The sequence below is a fragment of the Pogoniulus pusillus genome, chromosome 10 (genome assembly GCF_015220805.1).
Source record: "Pogoniulus pusillus isolate bPogPus1 chromosome 10, bPogPus1.pri, whole genome shotgun sequence".
Classification (NCBI taxonomy): domain Eukaryota; kingdom Metazoa; phylum Chordata; class Aves; order Piciformes; family Lybiidae; genus Pogoniulus; species Pogoniulus pusillus.
Window position 1 is genome coordinate 27,231,322 of NC_087273.1, and position 25,623 is coordinate 27,256,944.

A 25,623-nucleotide genomic window follows, 5' to 3' on the forward strand; every position below is an offset into this window, starting at 1 on the left:
CTGTTTAGCCTGGAGAAGAGGAGGCTCAGGGGTGATCTTATTACTGTCTATAACTACCTGAAGGGGCATTGTAGCCAGGTGGGGGGTGGCCTCTTCTCCCAGGCAACCAGCAATAGAACAAGGGGACACAGTCTCAAGTTGTGCCAGGGTAGGTATAGGCTGGATATTAGGAAGAAGTTCTTGCCAGAGAGAGTGATTGGCATTGGAATGGGCTGCCCAGGGAGGTGGTGGAGGCACCGTCCCTGGGGGTCTTCAAGAAAAGACTGGATGAGGCACTTAGTGCCATGGTCTAGTTGATTGGATAGGGCTGGGTGATAAGTTGGCCTGGATGATCTTGGAGGTCTCTTCCAACCTGGTTGATTCTATGATTCTATGATTCTATGTTAAGAAGCAAAGGCTAGTCCAAATGGAAGGGGAGATTAGGGGGTGAGATGTTGCTTAGCCAGCAGCCCGAGGCAGAGTGCGACAAAATGGTGAGAGTGCTATCTAATGTTTTCGTTTCTTCTTCAGCAAGACTCTGAGGGGAGCAGACATCACCACTGCTTTCCTTTCACAGCCTATGATCTAGTTCTTTTCACCAAAACATTCTACCCTGCTTCAAACTGGCACAATATTCTATAAAAATATATGTATATTTATTAACTTCCAATATTCGCCACCCCCAACCACTGAACTTTAATATTGCTATTCTTTTTTACATGGTTATGAAAACGTTCTAGGATATATATCTACAGAAACTTATTAATAACTAGCAAACATTGAAACTATTAACAGAGAGAGTTTTCCCCGCGGCTTAATGCTGCTTGGGGTCATATACTATTTGCCCAGTGAGAGTGATCTGAAAGCTGCTCTCTGCTTTATGGCAGAGGTAATAGAAATTACAAAGGCATTTCAAGTATTTACTCACAATTCAGATTAATCGGAAATCACCCTCCAGAGCTACGTCACAGCCTGTTGCCAGTGTCCAATTCTTCAGGGTCTCTGCCTGTGGACTTTGAGGCTGGAATCCTCCAGTTTCAGGGGAAATATGAGTCTCTGACCTTGCTGCTGACTCCTGCTGGATGCTCTGTCCAGGGAATTCGTAGGCAGGATCTCCAGGTGCAGAGGCAGGATTCCGTGCAGTCTGAGCACGGGTCTGATGCTGGCTCCTCAGGCCAATTGAATGCAGACAAGAGGGTCTGCTCCTGGCAACCCGTGGCAATGGCGCACAGCAGGCAATCATACAAAGGCAGGCATAAAGCTGCAAGGCAGTACGCAGGCAGGCAAGCAAGCAATGTGGCGGAGCCACAAGCAGTGTGGGGAAGGCTGCACATGAGCCTGTGCTCCCCTATTGATTAAATGTGGGCTGAGAGTTAATGGTCTCATTGGCCACTTGAATGACCATGCAGGTTGGCAGTCAGCCAAACCTTACCATACTAGGCAAAACCCACAGGCCTGGACTCCAAATATGGGAATCAGGTGGGCCCAGCACCAGGCAGGCATGAGCTGGGCGTGTGGGGACTTATACAATCAGGTGTCCTGGGCAGCTGACTTTGTGGCCCCGCTCTGTTGTGTCCCTTTGTGCTCGTTTACCCCTGGTGCAGGCAGAGAGACATGTCCAGGCAGAACAAGGCATAAATAAGCCTATTTTGGGGCCTACAGGCCCTCCACAACACTAACTAGATTCAATTTCTTGGAGTTTTTTAATTTTATTTTACTTCTTTCATTTATTTGTCTTGCATACTGTGAATGCTGAAAGGAAAATCATCTTTAGGAAATTTATATTTTGTTTTTAGATGGGCTATTGAATAAAATCTAACACATTGAATATAGAAATGTCATGAATTGGAGATAGTTTTTTTTTAACTCAGAGTGGTGATAGAGACTTTAAATGCATCAATATTTATCTCATGCTATTTTTTTACTTTAGAAATTAAATAAAATCTTAATTTTCACCTTTAGGACAGAATAGTCCAGGTGCAGCAGATGGAACTTTGAAGAACAATTTGCAATTAATTTTCTTGTATCAGTGTTGAAAATTTTAAAAGATGCTCTCTTGAAACACGTTTGTTATTTCCACCTTCTAAAACATCTTTCACTTAATAGACTTGGGCTGTCACTTTATGAATGTCTAGTGTTTAGAACCATGATGGCAGTGTCCTAAAGAATGATTTATTCTGATCAGCTGTCAAGAAGATAATACTGTAAACAGCGATATAAAATAATATCAAAACAGATTTCAGACCTGTGTTAACCAAAGAAATAGGAGCACTTCTGGTCATGACTCATCTTGTACCTGCTGCAAGCCTTACAGTCATTTAGCCCAAGCTGTTCAGCCTGGTTCTTCCAGAACAATGGAAACCACTCAGAGAGCTTGGACCCAGAAATCTAGCTGAGAAGAAAGTGAATCTATCACAAAATTGTCTTCCCAGAAAGTGCTATCAATTTTCAAAGCATCCCCTGCAGCCTATCTGATACGACTGTTATATCTTGCAGAACAGTTAGGAGGAAAGGGCTTAAACTACTTGAGATTTTGTATTTAAAACATCTATGGTTTTCTATTTCAATCCTCTATGGATTTATTACTGAAAGCAGAAGGACTAGAAATATTCCAATACTAATAATAGGTGCTGAATCATTCCAAGCCTCCTTTTTAACTAAGCAAGTTCATTCTGCATCGACAGTGAGTTTTAATGACTCTGTGTTTTACAAAAAATGTTTTAGCTCAGAGAATGACAAAGGTAATAGCAGCATGACTACAACCAAAGGAAGACACCTCAGTAGTGCTTTCAACATCAGCTACCATTCATCAGAAATGGCTGAAGAAAAGATGTAATCTGCATTTACCTAAGTGAAGTATTGAAGATAAAAGTAAAATCAACCAATCAAAAGTGGCATAGTGTAAATTCACCAGTGGAGTTCAAGCATATTTTATGACAACTGTGAGGAGGCTTGGGTAACAGCACAACATTCTGTGATTCTGTGAACTGTGTTTTTCTCCTGAGATATGGAAGAGAAGACATCTGTGATCAGAGCTAGGAATAATTTGTTCTGATGTAAAAGACTTGATAATAAGTTTACTATTTTTTCCTAATAATCTGGTTATTAATTTGATTTAGATAATGAAATATTGAAAAGGTACAATGAAGTAAAATACTAGGGTGCTGTCAGATATTTTAAGACAACATATATTTCTGAATATGGGAGTATAAATTGATATTTAATTGATTCTCTGTGAAATCAGTCATTGGTCCAAGACTGTTGAGGACAATAAGGATTGTGCCTTAATCTGTGATTAGAAAGCAGGAGAAAAATGACATAAAATCTGAGTCTGAAGGAAAACATCAGAACTGATTATGGAAGGGCTGAACATGTATCAAATGAGAAATGGTGTCATTCTGGCAAAAGAGGCATTTTAAGTTGAGTACATTGATTGAGAAATTACTAGAAGCAATTAACAATGATGTGATCTAAGTTCCACTATAAAACCACACACACATCACTGCAAATAAGTTCTAAGTCTGACCTTCTGTAAGCCAGTCACCACTTCCTAATAAACAGCGAGTCATGCATGCACCTAAGTAAAGAGAGAGCAAAATGCAGTTATGGACCTGATCCTAGTTTGGCCATAGAAAACTTTTGCATAGAAGTTGGAAAAACAGAAGGTAGAAACAAAAGGAAAAATAGCCTTTATTCACAGAAAACCCCACAGACACTCACAGAAAGTAAAGATTCTTGCACCAAGAAGGAGAAAAAGATGTAACAGAAAATATGATGGCAAATTGAAGTAAAATCTTTTCACTTTTTGGCAGTTATAAAGACAAAGCCTGACAGTCTCCCAGTCTCCTCCCCTCTCCCCTTCCTTCCTTCCTTCCTTCCTTCCTTCCTTCCTTCCTTCCTTCCTTCCTTCCTTCCTTCCTTCCTTCCTTCCTTCCTTCCTTCCTTCCTTCCTTCCTTCCTTCCTTCCTTCCTTCCTTCCTTCCTTCCTTCTTTCTTTCCTCCAAACAGTTTTGCACTCTAGCTATGTCCTGAGATCTTGTTCTTATGATCAACAAGATTTCCCCAATCACGGGGAGCCACAATCTCTACTCTTTCTCTAAAAGATATTTTAATTGCACCATATCAAAGGTCCAAATATCTGGAGTGGGGAATATCAGAACTACTCTATTACTGTGAGGGTCAACGTGAAGCTTTTCAATATTTCCTCTTGACAGCTCAGTGTCACACTGGGATGGAACTGAGCTAGAGCTGCTGCATGGCACTACACTTGGCACTACACCTTGCCTGTTGAAAATGAGTTCACAGTTCTTACCTCTGTGCTCATCCATATTGCCCACACTTAGTGTAATGAGGTGTATCAATTAGGTTATACCTCCTGGTTTTGTGCACCTGAGAATTTGCCACACAAACACACACACAAATCAGATACAAATCTGTGTTAACAACAGTTTTGTGGCATGCAGTATATATCCGAGTCCTTGCTCAGGTCTAAATTTTTTTCTATCCAATCACATTATATTTCACTTTCACTTTTCACAGTTATTGTTTCTTCTAACATCACAGCAAGTCCATATTATTCCCTTTCTTATGACTAAAAGTTATATGTCTTTCAAAATAGCTCAATAACTTCAAATAATACTATGGTGCAAAAAATGATGGTAAAGTGTTTATATTTTTACAGTCTCTCTACTGGCATCTCTTAATTGCCCTAACAGCAAGGAAGAAATCTCATGGAAATAGATTTTTCAATATAAGCCTTAAAAAATGTCTGTTCAGACAGAAAAGAGGCTTGGCAACCTTTGCAATCTATCTGTTTTATGAGGCTTTGGAGCATCTGCAATGTAAGAAGGAATAATACACCTCTGATATTTATTAGCAGTCGTATCTCTACATCTGATTGCCCGATCGTTATATGTATATATATGTATATATATATAATTGCAAACCAAAGGCAGGGTAACTATGACTCCTTTCAGTTGTGTAAAGGTAGCTATTGCAATATTTTGTTTTTTCCTCTTATTCTGATATCTCTGCTTGGGCTAAAGGAATGCAAATGGTCCCCTTCCTCACCTCGTCTTCCAGAATCTTCCAATAATGAGCCTGTCTAGCTTCTTGGAGCAGTTGCTTCTTATAAGTAGCTTTAACTGCAGTGAAGGAAAAGCAAGTAGCTGTTTTGTCTTGGCTAGTCTTAAAACTTGTCTATCACATACCACTTGATTTAAAGAATGTATAAGGTGTGCTATGGGGTTCATAATTTTCTAAGGTGGTTTTCAGAACGTTTTCTAAAGTGGTTCTTAGTAAATCTTGTCATTGTACCCAGTAGTAAGTAGGTATTTCTGAGTTCTTGTGATTCGAGAATGCTGAGCTTTACTACGTCCTAGAGAATCTCCAGAGTTCACCAGAACTGGATTTGTAAGTTATCTTTTCCTCTTAAAAAAAATCTAAAATAGCTTAAAGTCAGAATCAGGCTGGCAGAAGTCTGTTTAAGTATCTATTCCTAGTACTCTTGTAAAAACTTATTAGCTGAGTTTATTCTTGAGAGTATATGCTATACAACGGTGTGCAATTCTTCAGAAAAAGAGAATGTGAAGGAAGAAATTTCCTTTCAGGCTCAATGAAGTATTTTTAAGAATTGCAATTCTTTAAGCTGGTAGAGAAGACAATTCAGCTGAATCAAAAAAAAAAATTCGATTTCTTAAGCTGAAGTGTTCACTGAGTCCTTTACCCAGTGTCATTATGACCAAGAATGCTGTATCTTCTCTAAAGTAGTTTAAAAACCTGCTGCATTTCACCTGTGATCTTAGGTATGAATACCATAGTGTAAAGTACAATACAATACTTCCTTAATCAATATGCCTCAGAGATGACTCATCTGTGCCTTTAAAAGTGCATACAAAGAAAAATGTTGAGTAAGGCCCTTTAAACTGTCATGAAAAGTGTAAGTGCCAGTGTCTGGAAAGTAAAATTAGCAGAAGCCCTACGAGGAGAGGCTGAGGGAGCTGGGATTGTTTAGCCTGGAGAAGAGGAGGCTCAGGGGTGACCTTATTGCTGTCTACAACTACCTGAGGGGAGGTTGTGGCCAGGAGGAGGTTGCTCTCTTCTCTCAGGTGGCCAGCACCAGAACAAGAGGACACAGCCTCAGGCTGCGCCAGGGGAGATTTAGGCTTGAGGTGAGGAGAAAGTTCTTCACTGAGAGAGTCATTGGACACTGGAATGGGCTGCCCGGGGAGGTGGTGGAGTCGCAGTCCCTGGAGCTGTTCAAGGCAGGATTGGATGTGGCACTTGGTGCCATGGTCTAGCCTTGAGCTCTGTGGTAAAGGGTTGGACTTGATGATCTGTGAGGTCTTGTCCAACCCTGATGATACTGTGATACTGTGAAATTAAGAATTAGATACAAATGCTCAACAGAAACCATAATTAGGTGTTGGTGCTGAATGATATTTTAGATAGCATCACTTGAATTATTTAATAAAGGTTTCTCACAGCTTCACTAGAAATTGGATGAATTCTGATGTTTTGACAAATTCATGTTAGGCTTTTGCTTTAAAATTCCAGTAGTACATCACCCAGTTTAAAATGTGATGATGCACATTTGTTGGATGTTCTTGAATGCATTGAAATAAGGATGCTAAATCAAGCTCTAAGATCAGCTCAGCAGTAGTGATTTTCAAAGTCAATATGGCGATAGATATATTTGGGCACTTAGAAAATAACACTTTTGTAGCAACAATGCAGAGCAATACCCTCATTGTTTTTCTGTTGAGATACCAAAATCTGTTGCAGTGAGCAAAACCTTGGAAAACAAGGAGGGGGTGTTTTAAAGAAACAACTGTGTTGAAGGGGAAGCAAAAGAAGAAAATAAACTCTTTCAAACAAGTAGTGGCTTTCAAACCACAAGTGACAAGACAGGCTCTCATTAAATGACAAGCATAAAGACCTCTTTCAACTTCTATTTATTAGCTTCCAGGCATTTTTCAACCTATCACCTACTGTTAAAAAATTAAGGCTTAATTAATTCTACTGCTCAGTTAAAACCTCATGAACAGAGGAGAGATTTCAAGAATCTTAGTTGTGAGTATAAAACACCATTCCTGTGATGCAAAGTGCAAAAGTGAGCTCTGTGTTAAAGCTGTCTTACAAGACTGAGAGATGCCCTTTGCCAAGTGTAATGTTTGCAATTAAAATGGAGTTAAATCATTATTCCATAATTAACTAGTATTCAGAAGTCTTTGAAGAAAGAAGAAAATATACATATTGAGGCAGGACAATCTTGGGAAAAATACTGTCCTGAAATCAAGTAAATAAATCCCCAAAAGGTCTTTTCTTGTTTATTTGGGTTTGTTGTTGTTTGTTATATTTCAACAAGTTGAAATTTTGCAGCTTCTAATAACATGTTTTAAGTATTTACTGCTCTGTAGGTGACTAGCAACTGGCTGTGCCATAATATACATTAAGAGAGATGAGATGTGCATCAGTAGCCTGCATAATGCATTATTCATAGATGCATATCCTTCATTTCCATGTAGCCTGGGCACCCAGAACCTACTTTGCATGTCTATGCCTTTCTTTTTTGTAAAAGGAAAGAGTGGGTCCATAATTTCCCCCCCTATCAGCCATTAACAATACAGACAATATCCACACATGTGAAAGTGATTATAATCTGACTGGTTCAGTATGTTAATAAAACACATTGTAGCCTTCTGCATTGACCTTTCTGGGGACATATAAATCTTACATTAGAGTGATATAATGCAAGTGAGATTTTTTTGTTTGTTTGTTCCTTTTAAAAAAGTAACAACACAAACCCTTCAACAGACACTTTGGTTAAATGCTAAAAAATGGTTTGATTATTAAAGCATAGATGAAATGCTTGTGTTGAGAAAAGGCTGTCTGGCATGCATTCTCACAGAAAACAAGCAAACCAGTAGCTACAACCATAGTTTGGGTAAGGTAATGATTATCACACCAAGCATGTTGCAATTTAATGTTAGTTTAAGTTTACATTCATAAGTCTCTAAATTTACTCTGTTACATCCAGTTAACATAATAATACTTAAATATTGAACAGAAAATATTGCTTCAGGGTCTGACGTTTTTCCTGCACCTTCTCACCCTCTGATAAGAATCACAAGCACTTTTTATTGCTCCTTCCTTCAAGCTCTTATTAAAAACACTTACTTAAAGAGGGGATGATGCAGATGTGTCCAGCAGTGTGTTAGAGGCAGCATTGTATGCCCCATGCTCTTAGTGCCATGGGAGAAGGTCTACTTCCTGCTACTGCTACCTGGAGGAAGACCTATTGTCCATCCAGATACCCCATTCCTTGCTTAGCTGGGAAGGAGAAAGACTGTTGTGGCTAGTGCCATTGAATTAGTTGTTTCTTTATTAAAGGTGATAATGCTTACATGTACAGAGGTCCTTTTTTTCTCGAGGCAATCACATCTTTATGGTTTTGTGATCTGTTTGATTCTCACCACAGAAGCAGAAGGCAGCAGAATTTCCTCTGTTAGGTGTGACGTCATTAAACTTCAATTAACATCTCTTAGACTTTCTGAAACTGTCTTAAAATTCATTGCAGCAGAAAGGCAAGACTTCTGGAGACAGACACTTTGCTTAAGTCCATGCATTACATATTTAAATTTTGCAGTCTTGCATAAAGTTGTTTGTCTGCCATGATTGATTGTTTGTAAATGTAATTTCAATAGAAATCCATTAGTACTTTAATCCTGTAGGCATAAGTGAACAGCTCATTACTTTACTACCCAGTCAAGTTTACAAGAACACAAATTCTTTCACTTTCTTCTCTAAGTTATCAGTAACATTTGAGGCATACACAGTATGACTAGAGATTGACAGGAAAACAGGCACACACTCATTTCTTCTGCAGTCTTTTCAGGGATAGGTATCAAAGGTAGCATAGACTGAGTGTTTAGTTATGATGTAGCACAAAGCCCAGGCATATGATGACCTTCCATGCTTTATGCTACTGTACTTTAATGATCAGGATTGGTGTTTACTAAGTGTTTGCAGTGTTGGACTCTCTGTGTGTTATATCTATAAATCTAAGCATAATTTTTGTAGACAGTTGTTTTGCTTTGCCAGTAGCTAATGACAACACACAGAAGGATCTGTCTTTGACAAGTATCACAAGCAATATGTGCCCCATATGCATCAAACTTGCAGGCTAAAGCAAAGCCTTTAGTGTGACTTTAGCTGTCATTTTTGGCAGGAAAATTTCTCAAATCACAAGGTGTCCAAAAGTTAAATATACTGATCCTGTTAGAGAGTTTTATGCCAAAGAATGTGAGATCTTGGGAAATGTGGCACCTTATGAAGCAGCATATATTTTGCTGTTACTTGTCAAAAATATCATTGGACTCATTAGGAAACAGAATCACAAAAGGCTTCCCCCTCAGGGGGCTAAATGGGCAGTGTACTTATTTAACCTTAACTGACAGACAGCATTACTTTTGTCCACTAATTTTGGTGAGAATTATTTAAAAGGCATACATGAATGAAAAGGTGGATAGGGAAAATAAAAAAGACTTCTGCTGCCTCCTGCAGAAACACCTAACCCCCCCTGACTGTACATGAATAGGTTATTTCTCTGTTTATGTGTATATATACATTAGTCTTGTATACATTTATACAAGTATCATCTTTGCTTTTGCTATATTTAATTAAAAATCTGGTTGCATTTACTGTTGGCCTGACGTGACATAACATCCTATGCAGTCCTGATGGCAGCTCAGTAGGCTGCCACAGACGCTGCAGTAGAGCAAATGCCAACTCACGCCTGCAGGCAGATGGGAAAGTAAAACATGCATGTTATTTCTAAACCACTTTAAAAAGTAACTTATCTTACACCATCAGATAAAAACATATTAAAGAAAATCTGTCTTTTTACACATTTAGATAAATATGTTCTGTAAGGACCAATTACACTGGGTAATGTGTTTGAACAAATATGTAGCAATTAGGGTATTTTGTTCAGTGTATCTGCTGTGACTACAAATCATATTAAAGCCATGTTGGTAGCAATCTTGTTTTCATTGCTTAAAAAGAAATTCATCTGTGAAAGACTGGAAGCTGAAGGAAATATGTCACAGTCTTTGTTTGTTTTTTTTTTAAGCTGTTCAGTTGAAGACTAAGAAATTATTAGCCACCAGGTACTTTAAAACTGGTGACGGTGAGAATCTTCTCTTAATATTGTCCTCGTGACATGTTTCAGTTGGGATAGACTGAATTTTTCAGAATCATAAACCCAAAATAAAGAGGAAAAAGAACCCATAAAAAGAAAACCCAAAAACCAAAACAACCCAAATCCACTGTTCTGGTTTTGACCAGGGGTAATGTTCCTTTGCTTTGCTAAGATGCAAAGGTGCTTTCTATGTAATCAGGTAACTCTTGTCTGCCATACCCATAATTTATGGACTTGTACATGAAAACAGTTTTTCAGCATTTTTTGCTGTTAATTGTAGACTTTCTTCATCTGTGTATTTTCTAAGGAAACATTCAGTTATTTTAGAAGTCGTGTGACATATCTAGCAATACAGAATCAACACCTAAACAATGGGAAATTTGTTTACTGCTGCCAAGAGCTGAATAAAGGTGTAGATAATTAAAACCTGCTCAAAGACTGTAAACTACGTATTCAGTGTAGACTTCCACTGATGGGAAAACCAAAGTGCACTTCTTTTTAGAAACTAATGTGGCTTATAAGTCCTGCTTCATATGCTGTCAGACATATGTTGAGAAACAGAAGTGATAGCAACATAAATCTTCATCTATCTGTCATGTACAATATTCATCTAGATATATGCATACAACTTACATAAGAACAGAAATTAAAAAATGTAGATTAAACAGTACATGAAAGTGGAAAAGTAGGAGATGGAGGGAGTGGGGTTTAGCTACTCTTTTATGTTACATCAGGTATAGAGTGGAATCAGTTGAAATAATTTCCTATTCAACTTTCTATTCATGTTTAGTAAATTTGTTTCCATTAATTTAACAGTTGAGTTTGAGTCAGTTTGGTTTGGTTTTTGGTGTGTTGTTTGTTTGTTTGTTTTATTTCCTAAAGACAGTGCAAAGTTTGCTTCCTAGCTCAAAGTGGGCCTCTGGTCATTCCTCGTGCTTGTCTTTGGGCAGTCTCTCTTTGGTACACAGCCTATGTGAAGTGTTATTTCCTAAACTGGACCAATGTTATTTTCTGGGAAAACACTCATTTCTCATTTTATGTTTATACAGGTGATTATTTCTGCCTGCAAATGTGATAGCTTACCCATAGTTTTATTGAATTTCTGATTTGTTTCCAAGCTCTTTCTTCAGGTTGTTGAGATTTTGTTTATTAGTTCTAATTTTGACCTTTAATTTGCTTAGAGCCCATCTCTATGTAGTGCTGTCTGATGATGTAATAAGAATGCTCTGTGTTCAAAGGCTATTGAATAGTTAAAGCACCAATCCCATACTCAGACAAAAGTGTCAGTGGAATAGCAGTGGCATAAAAAGAAATCAGAATCTCCAGAAGAATCTCCATCTCCTGATGAGTCATGCCTGAGCTCAGAAATAGTGTAGCCTCTCTGCCCCTCTGAATTAGCTTTGCTTACCGGTGAGCAGCCGCTGGAAAGTTTTCTCTGGTTTACTGGTTTCTCTGACAAGAAAGGCAATTCTGGAATTTGAAGCATTTAAAGTTGAGAACAAAAATGCCAACAAACAGCAAAGAGCACACTGGCTCTTGGAGAAAAGTGGAATAATGCCTACGAGGAGTCCAGAAACCAACAGCTTCATGCTCTTTTTCAGCTTTTGATTTCTGTTCAGCTAGTTAGTACACCTTACATTACCAAGGGCTGTCTGAGTTTTGACTCTGTCATTACCTTTCTAAAGAAAACAGTGTAGTAAAGCCCAAAGAATTAGCTCAGCTCTCTGAGCAATTTTGATATACTGGGAGATGTAAGGGGAAATGTGATAATGGGATAAGTATTCAAGACCAGTATAGCCTGTGTCCATATATGAGTGTGACACTTGAAGGTTTTGTGCTCAGAGGTGAGCAATGACAATGACTCTTAGTCCAGAAAACCTGAGCTGCAAACAAAGACTGAAAGAAATGAAGTTATTCAAGAAGGGGTGGGAGGGAAAAATAGAGACATACTTCAAGCACAAAGGAGGTGACTGCCAAGAAGAGAGCAGAGGCAGCGTCTTTCCTTCACTGCAGTAACAAAGATTCATCTCAGACTTCAGGAACAACTTCCCAATGTTATTAAGTGTTTGCCAGAATATTTAAGGAAATTAAACAGATCATCTGCCAGAAGAGCTTAGTTCCCTTCTAGCCTGCTGTAGGACTTGGATCCTGTTACTCCGTGCTCACACACCTGACTTCAATCCGTGACTCGTTCCACTTGTTGCATGTCTAAAAGCTCTTCCTCAAATGAAAAGGAATCTGTAAATGCATAATGATTTTTTTTCATCATGGAAAAAAATACTTCTCAAACGTCAAGCCTCATTTAACAGGAAGTCTGCAATCTTTGGCTAATGTTCTTCAGAAATTATTTTTTCTAATTATCTCCCAAGCTGTACCAAGTTCCCATTCACAGCAGTGATATAGAAATGGATCTCTCATGACAGAACAACAGGGTCTTTATTCCATCTTTACTCTTCGGCAGTATTTATGAAACCAGCTAGTATTCTCTTGTACTATTCTAGTTCTTGGGTTATCATCTAATTTCTTCCCTCTGTGTCTCATTTAGTGGGTATAGTTCTCTTCTCACAATAGATGGAAATATTCTGCTTCCTCCTAGACAGATTTTTCAGCTGATATGTAGCTTTTATAGCCATGGTCAGAATGCATGCATCTCTATATGTACTTAAGGATATTATGTCAGAATATCTGTGGGTCTTTCTAGTCTTACCTGAGACAAGCAATGGACCAAAATAGCCTTAAATTTCATTTTAGTGATGCTAGAAATGTCAGCTAATTTTTTTTTTTCAAGCAAGTGTTGTATTCTGTGTTCATTCCAAACCTCTCTGGCACCGAAGGTCATTTCTGAGGCCAAGACTGAAATCCTCCAATTGAACATGTATTAGTTTACATTCCGCTGAGTATTTATAAATCTGCCATTTTCCTCAGTCTGCTTAATCACCACATGAATTCATGGACCTATTTTAATATCTCAGCCAGTTTCTGCAGAAGTGTCTATCACAAACCAAATGGAGAGTTAGTGGCCAAACTCCTCTCTCTGCTCTTGGCACAAGTTACGCCAGGGGAGATCTATATTTAGTGAAGATTTTTTTTCCTAATAGCCAAAATGTTGTCAAACTCTGAAAAAGGCTGCCTAGGGAAGTGATTGAGTGACCATCCCTGGAAGTATTTAAAAGACCTTGTAGGTGTGGAGTTGAGCGATATGGTTTAGTGGTGGTCTTGGCTGTGCTAGGTTAACAGTTGGACCCGATGATCTTAAAGGTCTTTCTGACCTCAATGATTCTATGATTCAGTGGTTCTATAACTAAATACTCTCAAGGCACTTATGCCATGAAACAACTTGTTACAACTTTAAGGGGTAATTTGAATATGGGATAGTGTTTGTATCTAATATTGCATGTAGAACAGCTTTGAACACCTAAACAAAAAAAATGTAGAAGTTACATTTTCATGAATGAGCAAGCTGAGAAAGTGTGGGGTAGAAGAGCAGACAGTGAGGTGGGTTAGGAACTGGTTGCAAGATAGAGTTCAGAAGGTGGTGATCAATGGTGCCAGGTCCAGCTAGAGAGCTGTGACTTGTGGTTTCCCCCAGGGATCAGTGCTGGGGCCAGTCCTGTTCAACATCTTCATCAATGACATTGATGAGAGCACAGAGTGTCTGCTCAGCAAGTTTGCTGATGACACCAAGCTTGGTGGAGGCTTGGCTGATACAGCTGAAGGCTGTGTGGTCATCCAGCGAGACCTGGACAGTCTGGGGAGCTGGGCACAGAGGAACCAGATGAAGTTCAACAAGGACAAGTGCAAAGTCCTGCATCTGGGGAGGAATAATAAACTCCACCAGTACAGACTGGGAGATGATCTGCTAGAGGGCAGCCCTGTGGAGCGGGACCTTGGGGTCCTGGTGGATAACAAGTTAACCATGGCGCAGCAATGTGCCCTTGTGGCCAAGAAGGCCAATGGGATCCTGAGGTGTATTAGGAAGAGTGTGTCCAGTAGATCAAGGGAGGTTTTCCTCCCCCTCTACTTTGCCCTGGTGAGACCTCATCTTGAATACTGTGTTCAGTTTTGCGCTCCCCAGATTGAGGGACAGGGATCTGCTGGAAAGGATCCATCAGAGGGCTACGAAGATGATTAGGGGACTGGAGGGCATGGCTTATGAGGAGAGGCTGAGGGACCTGGGGCTTTTTAGTCTGGAGAAAAGAAGCCTTAGAGGGGATTTGATAAATGTTTATAAGTATCTGAAGGCTGGCCAGGAGGAGGAGAGACAGGCTTTTTTCACTTGCTCCCTGTGATAGGACAAGGAGCAATGGGTGTAAGTTGCAGCAAAAGAGGTTCTGCCTCAACACAAAGGGGAACTTCTTTACTGTAAGGGTCACAGGAACAGGCTCCCCAGAGAGGTTGTGGAGTCTCCTTCCCTGGAGACTTTCAAGATCTGTCTGGATGTGTTCCCATGTGATCAGTGTTAGATCACCCAGACTAGACTCAGCCAGCTCTGGAAATTGAATGAGGCTTATTATTTACAGCTAGCACAATATACAAGCAGATATTTACAATATATATACAGTTATATACAGAATTATACAAGGTAAAAGGTAATACAGAGACACAACTCCCCTCTCAGAAACCTGTGTCCTCAGGAGGGACTCCTAACCGCCCCTTTACCTTCCCCCTACCTTCTCAACCTTACCCCAGTCCCAGGGAAGAATGGAGGTTCAGCCAGGGGGTTAGGAAGCAAAGTGGATTAATCAGAAAAAAAATGGCAGAGGAATGGAGGGTGAGGTTAGAGAGAGATGCAGCAGGAGAAGTTGTGAGTGCCTTATCTATGTTTTGATTCTTCTTCTTGTATCCCTCAGTAAGCCTACGAGTGAAGTGGACATCACCATTGTTTTCCTTTCACAGCCTGTAATCTAGCCCTTCTCATCAAAACATTCTAGCTAGCTTCAAACTAGCACAATAGGTATCCATCTATAGAGGATGCTCTTTTAACCAAGATACCTCTTTAAAAGCTAGATAAGTTATTTAGGAAAGTAAGGGTTAACTCACAAGGGAAATTCATTATTTGTCCAAGGGAGAAACATCCATGCTGTTTTCAAGACAGTTTTTTAATTCAAACATAAGACATTTTTTTAATTCAAACATAGAAATCTGGTTTGCAGTTTGGTGATTGCTGGAAAGCCACAAATCCACATTCACACAAACTTGTTAATTAGGCCTTTGTTCTTAGTAAGTTATTAACTAACTTAGTTGAGTCATCGCCCACAAGCTAGTCAGTGGGTACATATCCTCAGATCCTCATTCATACACAAACTCCCTCATTTTTAGCCCCAGCTTGCCAGCTGGCCCTGCAGTCGTGGATTGAACAGAGCTGTCAGCCCTCAAGATTCAATTGCAACACTTCTGATATTTGGTGTTTTACTTAGCACTTTCATTCCTGCATTGTTGTTATGCAAGAATCTCCATCCTCCCTGCAAAAATAAATTCTTGTTCTCTTTTTCCCTCTGACAATGAGTAGGTCAAGCTTGAGCTGCAAAGCTTTCAGAACAGAGGGACAAATAGAAAGAAAAAAAAAAGAGAGAATGCCACTGTGAATTCTTTCTAAGATTATTTTAATTGAAGAAGAGAGCAAGGGGGAGGGTGTGGGTGGGAGTGTTGATGCTTGATGTTAGTAGTACTGTAGTAATTAGTGATTATTTGTTTTCTTGGTCTGTTTATCTCCATCAGTAGTCATCAACAAGTTGTTATAGGTTAACTGCTAAAATGGCTTCTTTTAGATAATACTTCTGAAAATGCCTTTGTCAGTGCCACTAAGTGTTCATCCTCAGTAAATCATTTAGAAAGAGCATTCTACAGCCATTCTGACATTGTAATCTGCCTTCAATAGACATTTTCTTTGTTTAAAAGCCCTTCTGAGATGCAGTTGGATAGTGGCAGAGTTCAGTGATGCTGCACTGTGCCAGTGCTATGCTCCACCCCTCTCCTTGTATTCTGGGATGGGAGATGAGCTCTGTGATAAGAGTTTGTTGGTCATTTCTGTCATTGTATCTTGGCATTTCAGGAATACTCATATAAAACTGGTTTGGCAGATCCTAGTGTAGCTTACAGTGATTTTTCTCCTGTTGTGAGTAATAAAAAGGCTATATTGTCTCTTCTGAGGTTACCTGGCTCTTGAATGAGTACTTCTGAAAAACTTCTATCACTGTAATATGTCATATAATAACAGTCTTAATGCACACCATTTTATTTAGGAGGGCAATCAACTGTCTCTCCAACTTGAAGTACCTCAGGAAAGGCCTTTACATTATGTGACCTGTCTAGAGAGCAGCCCTCTGGGTTCTTAAACTGTAATGTGATAGAAAATTCTTGAAGATGTATTTTACAGGTGAAATGTTATCTGTGAGATGCTTCTACTGACCTTTAACCCTTATAAGATATGAATCCATTGTGGTTTTAAAACGTGCATGTCCAGGGTGCTTGCCATTATCTTCAAATGTAGCACAAGCCGGTTCGTTCAGGGCGCTATTCATTTTTCCATCCTGCTGTGTCTGAATGTCTGCATCATTGTATTACGTGAGTGCATTTTTCATACTTAAAAATAGATTCAATAACTGCCTTCCTTCTCTGCCTTTCATTTTACAACTGCAGTAGCAGCTACATTTCCTGTCTCAATAGCACTTATGAAGCAATTAGGCAAATTTGCAACAGATCTCGCCACTGAATGCTGGACAGATTTCTCTTTATCCTTGCTGGGACCTATGTGTGTGAAAGCTAACAGATTATACCCTAATAGCCTTGTTCTTTTCCTTTCCCTGCAAGAAGCACTCTTCTCATTTTACATATGGCCCATTTGATTTTGTCCTACAAAATGAAATTAATGGATCCTCTAATTCGTCATTTGTAATTAATTAGTACAAAAAATTATTCATCTTTGTCTCTATTGTACCTTCTGTTGTCTTCAGTGACTACTGCTTGTAATGATACGCTGAAGGGAATTATTACAAAGCAAATTAGGTTTGTAAAGAAGAAAAAAGAAAAGTTCATTAAAAAAGAAAAATAAAACCACACCCAGCAGATACCTACAGCAATAAAAAAAATGTAGTATTTCTGTAAAATCTCACCATTTCAATTAAAATGACAGAATAACTGATTTTTTTTTCTGGTAAAATCAATAGATTTTACCTAGCACTGTGATTAAATGCATCTTAACAAAACTAAACATTCTGTAAATTTCCTTAGATAAATATAAGATGAAAGAGCTCACCAGTCACACCAATCCATCCCTGTGTTTCTACTCTCTATTATGTAACTGCGATGGTTTGGGTGTTCCCTGCTCCCCCACACTTTAGAAATACCCAACTAGTCTCAGCCGGCTCTGGGAATATAAATGAAGCTATTTATTTACAGCTAGCACAATATGCAAGCAGATATTTACAGTATATACAGTTATAGACAGAAATTGCTGTCTTATTGCTGTCTACAACTACCTGAGGGGTGGTTGTGGCCAGGAGGAGGTTGCTCTCTTCTCTCAGCTGGCCAGCGCCAGAACAAGAGGACACAGCCTCAGGCTGCGCCAGGGGAGATTTAGGCTCAAGGTGAGGAGAAAGTTCTTCAATGAGAGAGTCATTGGACACTGGAATGGGCTGCCCGGGGAGGTGGTGGAGTCGCCGTCCCTGGGGCTGTTCAAGGCAAGGTTGGATGTGGCACTTGGTGCTATGGTCTAGCCTTGAACTCTGTGGTAAAGGGTTGGACTTGATGATCTGTGAGGTCTCTTCCAACCCTGATGATACTGTGATACTGTGATACTGTGAAATATACAAGGTAAAAGGTAATACAGAAACACAACTCCCCTCCCAGAAACCTGAGTCCCCAGGAGGGGCTCTCAACCTCCCCTGCACCTTCCCCCTGCCCCTCTCAACCTTACCCCAGTCCTAAGGAAGAATAGAGGTTCAGCCAAGAGATTAAGAAGCAAAAGTGAGTGGAAGGTGAGGTTAGGGAGATGCAGCTCAGTCAGTGCCCAGCCAGAGAGAGTGCGACAAAATGGTGAGAGTGTTATCTAATGCTTACTTTCTTCTTCAGCAAGACTCAGAGGGAAGCAGACATCACCATTGTTTTCCTTTCACAGCCTATGATCTAGTTCTTCTCACCAAAACATTCTACCTTGCTTCAAACTAGCACAGTAACAAAGCCAGATAAATCAGAATGTCCATAAACCAGAACATTATCTAGATGATCCAAATAAGTTATGCTTACTGCACTACATCAGTGTGTTTCTGTACCATTCCTCAAGTTTTCCTTTTAATATTCCTCCTTTTCTCTCATGGACAAACACATCTTCAATACAGTTAGGAATCATGTTATAGGCAGACTTACTGCCTTCCTCCTTCTGAAGAGCTTTCAACCCCTATCTATGAGTTTCATCTCAAGCGTCAATGTGCTTGGCCATTTAAGGGTTTGTGTTACTGAAGAGAACTTTCTTGCTGAACTCCAGCAGAAAGGCATGCACTTTTTAAAGGATTAATCAAAATTACAAGAGATTAATTGTGTAAAATGAATTGTGTAAGATTAATTGTGTAAAATGATGCATTTCAAAACTAATAACAAAAAAAGGCAGCTACAGATGTGGGGTGTGACCCACCTGTGACTGTAAACCACCAGTGTGATGTGTATGAAAAGGGTAACTCAGTTTTTTCATGGCAAGAGGCTCTTCAAGGCAACAGGAAACAATTAGTACCATACTACAAGTCACTGGGGGCAACACCTCATTAGAGTGTTAGAATATTCTGAAAAAATCTAGCCAAAACATTCACAGAATTTAAACTGGAGCAGCCCAAAAGAGGTGAATAAGAGAATGGAAGCTGTGCCTTGGGGGAAGAGATTAAAAATATCATAACTTGAAATGTTGATGAGAGAGCAGATGAGTACAGTCTGTCCGGCTTTGAGGCTAGTTATCAGGGAGGAAGGATAATTCTGTTGCAAGAGCAAATGCACATGGAGTGCTCATAAACATCCCAAGAGTGAAAATTTAGGACAGCCTACATCAAAGGACATGGTGAGGGCAGAGAGATAGGGAATATTTAATGGCTGTGTGTAGACTGTGTTACCATATCTATATAGGCAAAGCACAAGAAACACATGGGAGTTTGGGATGAAACAGCTGGACTTAGGATAAATGTTCAAATGTCTGTCTGGTTGGTAAAACCAGGAGGGGTTAAGGGGTTTCAAGCTTTTTTGGTTGTGGTGATTTGGACAATTGCTATATGAATGCCACATAAATAATAATACCACTTAAGGGTTTCTATTAGGTGCATGCAAGGACTGGAAAGGATTTCACACTTTTAAATTATTTCTTTTTACATTGCTTATTCAATTATTTGTTTATTGCCTTACATTCCAGGTTGGAAATTGGCTTCAAAAAGAGACAAAGCAGGTCAAGGCATGATCATATTCCTATTAGTAGGCATATTTTTCACTTTATGTGTCCTGCTCATGAATGCAGGTAGTTGCCTTGGTTAGATCAGGATCACAGGTCTGCTGCCTTAGGGTGGTGGTGACTCCTTCCTCTGCGATGTGTGATATGGCTTGCAACTTCAGGTTGTTATGGTATGAGATAAAAGGTTTCTCTCCAAAAGATCAAAGGAGCTGAAGAGCAATAACAGGCAGAGGAACCCCAGAAGCTTATCAGAGAAACGCAGCACCCTGACCCAGCTACTCAAAAGTCTGAGGCTGATGGGCTCCATTGTCCACATTTGAGGCACATCAGGATCAGTCAGTGGGAGAGGATCTCAGAACCACGTCTGAAAAGTGAGAAGTTACTGCCTATAGGGTGTGGGAATTGTTATGGGATGCAGGAGAAGAATGTCTTGTGATTATGTGAGACTTATGGGATGTTTAGAGGAGGTGCCACAGACAGGGGAAAATGAAAGGGAGGAAGAACAAGAATGGGAAATAGCAAGGGAAAGTATTAAAAGAGGATGGTTGTATGTAAGCAGGTTCACTTGTCTGGCCCTGACCTGCCCAGGTGGACTAGCACCATTTGTTCTGTCTTCTCATCAGACTCCATTTCTAACTGGTTTTCTGGCTGAGAGCTCTTTATTCCGTGCACATATGTGTGTAAGGAGGTCTAAGTGCTAGCAGCTGGACTGGGAACCATGACTCACAGGGCTTGTATGCCTACAGTGCCAGGAACTGGAACAAGTGTGAGTATGTGACACATATGCTGTCCATGATCACTAGCAAACACTAAGCTAGACTAGCTGGTGAGCAGGGTAAGAGCTTTGGGAGTCAAGTATTGAAGCAGCCAGTAGTCTGGGCCAGAGAGCAATGAGACCAGAGTGGGCTGTTGGAGTGACTAGGAAGCCAAAACTAGCTACTAAAGAGACCATGGGACCTGGGGGTTCAGCTGAGAGACCCCTTTGCACATGTCTGTGCCTGAGGCAGCTGGAGACTAGAGGACCCAAGGGAAAGTTGCTGGTTATGCTGTAGGGCCAGTGGCTGAAGAGACCTGTGGTGTACATCTGTATGCCTAAGCACTCAGGATATGCTCTGTGTATGTCCAGGTGCCAGCGGGTGGGGATACCCAAGTGTCCATGTCTGGACAGTCTAAGTCTGAAAGACTCCATATTGCATGTATGTATGTATGATTTCCACTAATGAATTTTAATCCTGACCAGCCAGAAAGGGAAACAGAATTAGACCATTGATGCTGTGTGTTTGTGCAGGCACTTTGGTTTTGGTCAGTGTTCACCTCTGAGGCTGGCTGTACGTATACACTTCTGTGTATACATTCTGTATTGGGATAGTTTCTATGCAGGCAATGCCTGCTCAGCCTTGCTACTGGCTAGACCTGGGGGCACAGAGCTGTGACATTCTCTCCTCTGTTGGGCCACTGGATTCAGCAGCTCTAACAAAGGTCAGTAAGAGTTCCACAGAATAAATTCCCTGTTTCTGCGTAGGTCAAGGGCATTGGCAGGTTCTCACTTTGTGGCACATCATTGCTGTTTCCACAGAGGTTTTACTACAGGTTTTCAGTTTAATAAAGCACATGTGAAATATTTTGTGGCTTTGAGTTATTGTACCACATGGTCTCTAAATTCTTCTTCCTGCATGATATCCTGCAATTGCTGAAATGGGATTTAATGATCAAAGTCTAGTTTTATTTTGCAGTAGGCAGATTATATGGAGCAACTGAAAACAGTTACTTTTTAAGGAGTCGTGTCATTTCAAGCTTCTGGATTGGTCTTGTGCATTAACTTACTCTCATACCAGGTTGAGAGGGACCTCAAGGATCATCTAGTCCAAGCTTTCTTGGTGAAAGCATGATATAAACAAGATGTCCCAGTGGCCTGTCCAAGTATCCAATGCTGGGGAATCCAGTTCCCACCTGAGGAGATAATTGCAGTGGCTGACTGTCTCATTGTGGAAAAAAATCATCTTGTGTACAATCATAATCTCCCAAAGAGTAACTTGTACCCAGTACCCCTCCTCTTTTCCATATGATTCCTTGTAAAAAAGTACCCTCCATCTTCTGGATAGCCACCCTTTAAATACAGGAATATGGTGATAACGTCTCCCCTAAGCCTTCTGTTCTCAAGACTGAACAAACTAGGCACTTTCTGTCTTTCCTAATGTGGCAGGCTTCCCCGTCCTTTGATAATCTTTATGACCCTTCTCTGGACCTTCTTCAGCCTGTCCACATCTGTGTAGCAAGGACCAAAAGTGAACACAGTTTTCCAGCACTGAGTAGAGTGAAATGACTTCTTTATCTCTGCTAGTGATGCCCTTGTTGATCCAACCCAGCATCCTGTTGGCTTTCTTTGCTGCAGCAGCATGCTGTTCACCGATGCTGAGCTCTACCAGGACTCCCATCTCCTTTTCCACAGCATTGCTCTCCAGCCAGGTAGAGCCTGTGCTGCATTCCTAGATTGTGTTTTCCCAGGTGCAAGACCTTACACCAGTCCTTGTTGAACTTCATAGGGTTCTTGTAAGCCCACTCCTCCAGGAAAGAAGCACAGAAGAAAGGGTTGACATCTCCTCGTTTGGTACAGGTTCAGCTGCTGTATTGACATATATCAGCATTAGAGGACAAACTCCAGTCCCACTGGACTGTGAGTTAACACTACTATTCATACACAAAAGCATGTCTTTTTTGCTGCAGAATGCTGTTGCAGATTCACATTCAAGCTTGTGAACTATAATGTGTACAGATCTTTTTTTCCTGCAGCCAAGACAAACAAGTTGGGATTTATGCTTTTATAACTTGGAGAGCTTCATTGTTCCTAAATGTCATAGAATCATAGAATCAGCCAGGTTGGAAGAGACCTCCAAAATCACCCAGTCCAACTTAGCACCCAGCCTTATCCAGACAACTAGACCATGGCACCAAGGGCTTCATCCAGTCTTCTCTTGAACACCTCCAGGGATGGTGACTCCACCACCTCCCTGGGCAGCCCATTCCAATGCCAATAACTCTTTCTGTCAAGAACTTCCTCGTAACATCCAGCCTATACCTCCCCTGGCACAACTTGAGACTGTGTCCCCTTGTTCTGTTGCTGCTTGCCTGGGAGAAGTGACCAACCCCCACCAGACTACAACCTCCCTTTAGGTTTTTAATTTCTTCTTACTGAATTTCAGCCCGTTTTTTTTTTCAGCATGTTTCTCTTATTCATCATTGTTCTGAATTCTACAACTGCATTTCTGTATCTTGCATCCCCTCTGAACTGTTATCTGCAAATGTGATAGCTTACCTGTTACTTCATCATTTGGTGCCATAAGATAGCAGAACTGGAATAGACTGCATGAAATTGGAATAGGCCATATGTGACATCCTATGAAGTTTTCATACCCAATTCTCTTCTGTATTTTTCTAGCTAGTTATATACTAACGAGCAGGTCATTCATCCTGCTTACAGTAGTTGCTAGATTGCTTATAAAACAAAAGGCTGTACTACCATTCAGCCAGACTTGGACTAGAGGATTTGGCAGGAAGAAATGTAATGAAATTCAACAAGGGCAAGTGTAGAGTCTTGAACCTGGGAAAGAAGAACACCAGAGGTCAGTACAGGCTGGAGACTGACCTGTTGGAAGGCAACAGAGGGGAAAAGGATCTGGGGGTCCTAGTGGATGGGAGGTTGACCATGAGCCAGCAACGTGCTCTTGTGGCCAGGAGGGAAAATGGCATTCTGGGGTGTATTAGAAGGGCTGTGGCTAGTAGGTCAAGGGACAGGTTCTCCTGCCCCTCTACTCTGCCCTGGTGAAGTCACATCTGGAGTACTGTGTCAAGTTCTGGGCCTCCTAGTTCAAGAGGGACATAGAACTGCTTGAGAGAGTCCAGCACAATGCCCCAAAGACAATGAAGGGAATGGAACATCTCTGTAACAAGGAGAGACTGGGGAAGCTGGGGGTCTTTAGGTTGGAAAGGAGGAGACTGAGAGGTAACCTCGTCAATGTTTATAAATACGTAAAGGGTGAGTGCTAGGAGGATGGAGCCAGGCTCTGCTCAGTGATATCTGATGACAGGACAAGGGGCAATGGGTGGAAGCTGAGGCATAGGAAGTTTTGTGTAAACATGAGGAGGAATTTTTTTCCCTGTGAAGGTGACATAACCCTGGAACAGGCTGCCCAGGAGAGTTGTGGAGTCTCCCTCTTTGGAGATACTCAAAACCTGCCTGGAGTTGTTCCTGTGTCATCTGGTCTAGGTGATCCTGCTCTGGCAGGGGGATTGGACTGCATGAGTTTTCAAGGTCCTTTCCAGCTCCTGACGTTCTGTGATTCTGTGTGATATGACAGTGTCAAAAGCCTTGCTTAAAGCAAGATCTGTGGCATCCCTGTTTCTTCTTCAATTACTAAGTTTGTTTATTAAAAGAGATGATCTGGCTGTTTTAGCATGATTTGCCCTTTCTGAAGGAGCCAGCAGTGAATAACAAAGAAACTTGAAAATAGAGTCAGGCAGTAAAGTTTTGTACTTCAACACATCCACAATAAAAAAAAAAACACAAAAAAACCCCAACAAAACAAACAAATCAAATCACATTTAGACATCCTTTTTTTGTAAGATACTTTAATGCATCAATGCATTAATGTTAATATCACATATTTAGATGTATAGTATATAAAATGCAACCCAAGGTGAACAATGGAATTGTGGAAGAAAATGTTTACACTTTTTTTAAAAATAAAGTGAGGAAATTAAAGGTAATGTTCAATCAAAAATCATAGAATCAGCCAGGTTGGAAGAGACCTCCAAGATCATCCAGTCCAACCTAGCACCCAGCCCTTTCCAGTCAACCAGACCATGGCACTAAGTGCCTCATCCAGTCTTTTCTTGAAGACCTCCAGGGATGGTGCCTCCACCACCTCCCTGGGCAGCCCATTCCAATGCCAATCACTCTCTCTGTGTCAAGAACTTCCTCCTAACATCCAGCCTATACTTCCCCCAGCACAACTTGAGACTGTGTCCCCTTCTTCTGTTGCTGGTTGCCTGGGAGAAGAGACCAACCCCCACCTGGCTACAACCTCCCTTCAGGTAGTAGTAGACAGCAATGAGGTCACCCGTGGCTTTTTATGCCTTTTATCAAACCAATGGATGATACAGAATTTATCATTATTATTCCTTTATAACCAATGGTCTCATTTCTCTCATTAGAATATTCCAATTAGCCTCAACCCAGTAGAGCACTTTTGGTTTTTTTATCTTTGTAATAGAAGAATGTTAAAGTACACTTCTATATTACAGGGCTGAACTGCAATACAGCTTTTTGCTTATGTTGATCCTGAGAATTATTTCACTGTAATATTTCCTTGAGCATCTTTGCAAGTGACGGCAGTGATATTTCAAATAAAATTTTCTACTCGATTCTCTGCTGCACCGAACACTTCATTTTGGTATTCAGAAGCAGAGCTTCTTTGCTTCTTTCTGCATTCTCAGCGCCCTGTGTTCTCGGTGGTGTAGCTTTCAATATTTTCACATTGCTCAAAATCTGTGTGACTTTATTAGCACTGTGCTGAGCTGGAGCTAATATACCCTGCTGAGGGCCATAGCTGCAGCACAGAGCTCCGGCGGAGTGTCTCCTGATATGGCAAGAATTACTTGTTAAACTCTATACTTGTTGTTGACATAGCAGCAGCATTTTGAAGTACTGACTAATGCTTCCACAGCTGTAGGTAGTATCAGGCACTTGCTTATTATTAGGAAAGTTGCCAACATATTAGCAGTGTTTGTATGCACAATTGCTGTAGCCGGAGGTACTCTTTGTTGTTAGGCACCGCTGTTAGAAATGTTCCTAAAATGTCTTGAATCTCCCATTACTGTATCCCCAGCTGACTGTGGAAGCTGATAGCGTTGACAGAATGCTCCTTCGAGACTATAAGCAACACCCATATGCCAGCATTTGTTACTAAGTGAAATAAATTGTTACTATCGCCACCAACTTGCTGCAACTACTAGTAATAGC

The 25,623-nt window shown here is 40.6% G+C and overlaps 1 protein-coding gene across 1 annotated transcript in view; it reads left to right on the forward strand.

The window, feature by feature from the left end:
- Positions 1-25,623, forward strand: part of GABBR2 (gamma-aminobutyric acid type B receptor subunit 2) — a 662,133-nt gene that overhangs the window by 196,273 nt on the left and 440,237 nt on the right. The gene's annotated exons all lie outside the window — the stretch shown is intronic.